A 6,321-nucleotide genomic window follows, 5' to 3' on the forward strand; every position below is an offset into this window, starting at 1 on the left:
TTATGTCTCAGCAGGTATCCTTTCACAACGCGATGATGAAGGAGTTTTACATCCAGTCGCTTTCTTTTCCAAGAAACATTCCCCTGCGGAATGTAACTATGAAATCTATGACAAAGAACTTCTAGCGATTGTTCGATGCTTCGAAGACTGGCGACATCATCTAGAAGGAGCACAATTCCCCATTGAGGTTTTCAGCGATCATCGAAACCTGGAATATTTCATGACGACAAAATTATTAAATCGTCGACAAGCCCGTTGGTCTGAATTTCTTTCACGTTTTGATTTCATTATACAATTTCGATCGGGAAAACAAGGAGCAAAACCCGATGCATTAACTAGAAGGTCAGGTGACCTACCTAAAGAGGGGGATGAAAGGTTGACGCATCAGAGCCAAGTGGTTCTGAAGCGAAAAAATTTGGATACAAAGCTAAGTTTGTTCGCGGGTTCTTTATCAAATGAATCCGCTGAAGGAATGTCTACTGTGGAGGAGTTATTTTTAAAAGCTTACCAAGTTGATAGTTTCCCAAACGAGATTCTTGTTATGCTCCGGAGCGACGTTCGACATTCAAACAAAATTTCACTTGCCGAATGTATGGAAGACAACAACGGTCGGCTACTTTATCGAGGTGCACTCTACGTACCAAATGACAGTGACCTCCGACTGAGACTACTAAAAGAACATCACGATAAACCATCAGCAGGCCACCCGGGTAGAGCAAAGACATTGGAACTCTTAAATCGGGAGTATTATTGGCCACAAATGCGAAAGTATGTCGATCGATATGTCAGAAATTGTAATGTGTGCACCCGTAGCAAGGCACCCCGCAATGCACCCTATGGAGTACTTCGCCCCATGCCAATACCCGATGGACCATGGACGGATGTCTCGATGGATTTTGTTACCGACCTTCCGGAGAGTGAGGGTTACAATGCGATTCTAGTTGTTGTTGATAGACTAACCAAAATGCGACACCTAATACCAACAACTAAAGAGGTGGACTCAAAGGAAGTAGCGAGGCTGTACATCGATAATGTGTGGAAGCTACATGGACTACCTGATACTGTCGTGTCCGATAGAGGAATCCAATTTGTTGCGGAATTTTGGAAATCACTTTGCAAACGCCTGGAAATATCTCCACGATTCTCCACCGCATTTCACCCTCAAACCGATGGACAAACTGAAAGGATCAATGCCGTAATGGAACAGTATCTTCGATGTTATGTTTCTTATCAACAAGATGATTGGACCCGATTATTGGCAATGGCGGAGTTTGCAGCAAACAATCATGTGTCGGAAACGACCAAGGTTTCTCCTTTCTATGCCAATTCGGGAAGGAATCCACGGATGACTTTTGGCCCCTTGGAACATGGCAAAACGACAGCGGAAGATCAGGCCAATAGCATCGCAAAAGAAATGAAGGATATGGTGGAATTTCTGAAAAGCGAAATGTTTCGGTCACAAAGGATACAAGAGGAATCAGCTAATCTCAATCGTTCTCCTGCTCCTCGCTATTGTATAGGAGATAAAGTTTTCTTATCGACACGCAATGTTCTAACAAAGCGACCCTCCAAGAAGTTTGATTGGAAACGGATTGGTCCTTATAGCATCAAACGAATCGTCAATCCCTATGCTTATGAACTAGAACTTCCCCGTTCTATGAAGATCCATCCAGTATTCCATGTTTCATTATTGTCACCCGAAGCAGGCAATCCATTACCGGGACAACAACTATCACCACCACCCCCAGTCGAGATCGAAGGGGAGGAAGAATGGGAAGTCGGAGACATTTTAGATTCTAGGAAACGCAAGGGAAAGTTTGAGTACCTGGTACGGTACACAGGATATGACGATGCCTCGTGGCAGCCGTTATCGGACCTTAAACATTCGCCCGACATCATTCGACAATTCCATGAACGTTATCCACGGAAACCTAAGCCTACCAAGAGATAGGCCTTAGAGGGGGGCGTAATCTGTAACGGCAATATTATCTGTTATCTAGGATGATCGATTGGATTGTGGAGGGAAGGTATTGCGCAGTTGTATTAGGATTTGTAATGGGGTTTCTGTTATGTTCTTTGGGTTTCCATTACGTGAGGTATGAGTCATCAATGGACTAGAGCCTGGATATATAAAGGGGTGTTGTCTCGTGCCTTTTCATGTTTTCCTTCCCTTTCCTTTTCTCTTCACGGAACTTCTTGTACTTATTCCACGAATACTACTTTGTTCTACACCTCGTCATAGGGCTTAACTAGTTAGTCATACTAGACAAAGCCACTCCATAGTCCACAGTCTCGAATACCTATTGCTACGTCCTCCCTCGGTTGTATTCCTTGGCATCATAGTCCCTACGTCCATAGACCCCCGTTACATTACGCCTCAAAGGTTGACTTCCAAGGTAGGGTAACTTATGTTTGGGGTTACCCTTCTTTTTATTCGTCATGCTCGTCCTTCTGCTCTAGTTTTGGTCCAGTCGCCTAGCTTGACTTGTAAGACTTCTTGCTTGCCAGGATCCCTACCGTCCATACCAATAGAGGTAGGGGCTCATCTGCCCTTGTCTTCAACCATCGAAGTAGAACAAGCGGTGATTGCCCTAGGGTCGTATGGCTTGACTGGTAGAACAGGTACTTTTGTAACAGCCCTACTGTGGCTCTGTTACACCTTTCAGCCATTCTTTCGTTTAGCCTTTTGGTGGCGTAGAGAGGTGTCTTTGCGATTTGAACGAGCGGGTCATCATCGATGTAGGTAGTGTTGAGTTCTTTGTTGGAGTTGCTGGGGTCTGTTATGACTCCTGCGTATATCATGAATAGGACTGGGGATAAGGGGGATCCTTGGGGCAGTCCTGAGTTGTATGGTTGTGGGGTTTCCAGTTCATGATTGAACTGGAATTGGAGGATTCGGTTGGTGTTGAACTCCTTGCACCAGGTGGTTAGGTAGGCTGGGAATTTTTGTTGGGTTATGATTTCTGCGAGTAAGAAGTGGTCCACGCAGTTGAAGGTTCCTTGTATATCATTTGTGAGGAGGGATGGTCTGTCTGGGGTAGTTCCTGTGATTCGTTTGATTAGGAGGTTTTGTTGAATGGGTGTGAGGGTGCGGAGTAGGGCATCGATCACTGAGATTGTTGGTCTGCCTCCGAATTGGCCTTTGGTAAGTGTCTCCAAGATGGATCCGGCTGTGCATAGTCTTGTTGCCACTATTTTTTCCAATACCTTGCTGAAGCATTGCAATAGGGAAATTGGTCGGTGGGCTTTGGCCGATGAATAGTCGGGTTTTCCTGATTTTGGGATTGGTACACATTTTGCCACTTTCCATCGGTCTGGTTGGACTCTGTAGCGGAGCATGGCTGTGAACATGTCTTGAAATAGTTGGGTGTTTGCTTTAATAGTGGCCTGGATGAATGGGTATGGGATGCCGTCGGGGCCGGTGGCCGAGTGTGTTGGACATGATTTGATTGCGGATATGATTTCTTCTGGTGTGACTTCCTGGAAAGTGTCACTAAGGTCAAAGGATGGGGGTCTGATTTGGAGTGGGGGGTTGTTGGGGGACGTCCAATTTGTGGGAAAGAGTTGGGCTCTTAGAGCTTGGCACTTCCCCGCAAACGTTTCTTCACCTTGTATGGTTGGGATTGTAACGTCCCTTCTTCTTCCTGCATTGACTAATTTCCATATAGTGCTTCCTTTAGCCTCTGCGAGTTCCTTCTCCCTTTGTTCTGCTTTGGCTTTGAGGATCAGTGATGTCCATTTCCTGCTCGTTTTCCTGAGTGTTTCTCTGTCCTCATCTTTTTGGGTTTTCCTGGCTTTCCTTTCCGCTATGTTGAGGGTTGTTTTGAGCTTCTTCAGCTCCGGGGTCCACCATTTTTTGGATTTGATGTGTCCTTGGCTCCATGGGGTGACTTGATCTATTAGATTATCTATATGTTCAAGTATGAAGTCGACTGATTGCTTTGTATGATCCTGGGATTCCCACGCCTCGGGGGGGATTTGGAGGACTGAGATGTTTTCTTCCAGTTTTTCCCAGTTTGTACGTTGCCATAGTCTTTTGGGTATGTGGGGGGGTTTTTCTATCCGTAGTTGTACTATGGTTTTCCCGTGGTCGGAGCCTGCGCCGTGGCGGTCGATGTTCCAGCGGACGTCATGGTCCAGGATAGGTCCTTTGATCAGGGTCAGGTCGTTGATAGTTGGTCTGTTGTTGTTTCTGGGGAAGTGTGTCAATTCGCCCGGTTCGTTGAGCAGGGAGAGCTTTTGTCGGTCAATACATCTTTTGAGCTTCCTGGATCCAGATTTGTCTGCTCTGATTGTGTTGGTGTAGTCGTCGGATCTGTGTCCATACCAGAGTTGATGGTGGCTATTAAAGTCTCCCATGACGAGGCGGTTTTGAATGGTGTTTATCTGGCGAGAGATTTCTGCAAAGGGTCCGCTTCGCCCTGGTGAGTATATGTTGAGGATTTGTGTTTTTTGGCTTTGGATTTCCACCGTGACGGAGATGATGAAGTTATTGTGTGTGTAATGGTGTTTTGGTTTTAGGTTGGCGTGTTTTCTGATATATGTGGCGGCTTTGGTGCCCTTATTGCTGGCCGTGAATAGATAGAAGAGGGGGGATTCCGGTGGGTGGCCGTTCTTGTTGTTCCATGGTTCCTGTAACAAAAGAAAAAGTATGTTGTGGTCCTGTTCTGCTTCCTCCACTACTGACTTTGTTGTGAGCTCGTTTTTCGCACAGTTCAGTTGCTGTGCGATGGCCGTGGTTCTTTTGATGTGACTCATTGGGTGTTATCCATGGCTGCATCTTCTTGTAGGGAGTCTTTGGCCGGGATAACTACGGGAATTGGTAGCGGGCTTGGGTTTGTGTCTGGTCCGAGTCTGTTTGTGATTCGGACTTTGGTTCGTTCTGGGCAGTTGGCGTCTGTTGCTTTGTGGGGGGCCTTGCAGTGATAGCATCGGATGGGTGTATGTGAGCATCTGAGACCTCCGGCACATTCTGTACATGGGTGGTCTTTGGTTTGGTGTTTCTCGGCACAGTGTCCGCATCTTCCGCTGTTGTGGGAGCAGCGTTCCTGTCTATGGCCATATTCAAGTCACTTGGCACACTGGGTTTCTGGGTTTGCTGGGAGGTAACTGTCGATTTTGCAGTTCCTGTCAAAGAGGGTAAGGTATCGGAGGCCAAGATTTTCTTTGGTAAATGTAACGGCAATATTGTATTTGTTTGGGGAAATGGCCAGTGCTAAGCGATAATTCTGTAGCGTTTAAACTGATGATATTGTAAACCGGATTCCCTTGACTTTGATGGTTGATGATACCCTCAAGTCTTCGCAGAATCAAGCCCTATTTATACATGCTGGAACCTATGCCAAGGCCTGCTTTCTAATACTAACTGATACAACGATAATAGAATAAGATAACGCTCCCGAAGATAACCCAGATAGAAAAGCGCCCCCGCATAGTCCCGTCCTCCATTCTAATTCCGACACGTAACCATGAACCTTGCAATTGCCAGTTATCGGGTTGTACCATACTATTATCCTAGACCTACTTCCCTAAGTAGAACAGCCTACAGCCGTAAGCCCCGCTTCCTATTCTATTCCGGGTGAGACACCCAATAGTAAACGTGCCGTCATAATAGTATAACACTAGTGTGGTAACATCGCGTGCTCCCACACTACCCGATACCTTTCTATGCTTGTCCTTTCGTTACCCGACCGTCCTCGCATCACAGCCCGTCACTCGTATCCCTCATTGTCCTAAGCCTCTAGAACAGTGTTCCGTAGTTCCTGTAACACTACTCCCCCTTCCTAGACGTCGCCCTCGACCGTTAAAACCCTTCTATAATAAAAACCCTGTGGGAAAAGTCATAGAGTAGGGAAAGGTATCGAGCTTAGTCCCGCCTGTTCCGTTGTCGCTTATGAGCCCGGTCATTATCGATCGCTGGGCCTCGACTTCGCGTATGGGGTCGTGTGTTCGAGGTTGGCTGGAAATTCTCGTCTGCCAATGCCTCCTGTGGCTCGGGTGTTGCCAGTCGCTTTCGTGTATTTTGTTTTCTGGTGGGATCCGGGTCCTCGCGATAGGGTCGCAGCAGCATCTCGTGAAAGACGTCGTGAACCTTCCATTCTACCGGAAGTTCGAGACGGTAAGCCCGATAGCCCACCACTGCTGAAACTGTAAAGGGCCCTGTGAACTTGTCTGACCACTTGGAGTATCCTCCTAGGTTCCGAGTGTCCAGCAAGACTTTCTGACCGATAGTGAACCGCTGTACTGCCGGTCCTGGCTTTGACGCCATCCTGTCGAAGGTCTTCTGTAGCGTGTCTCTCGCTAACTCATGAGCCGTGATGA

The sequence above is a fragment of the Morchella importuna genome, assembly GCF_003444635.1.
Source record: "Morchella importuna strain M04M26 chromosome Unknown Morimp01GS005, whole genome shotgun sequence".
NCBI lineage: Eukaryota > Fungi > Ascomycota > Pezizomycetes > Pezizales > Morchellaceae > Morchella > Morchella importuna.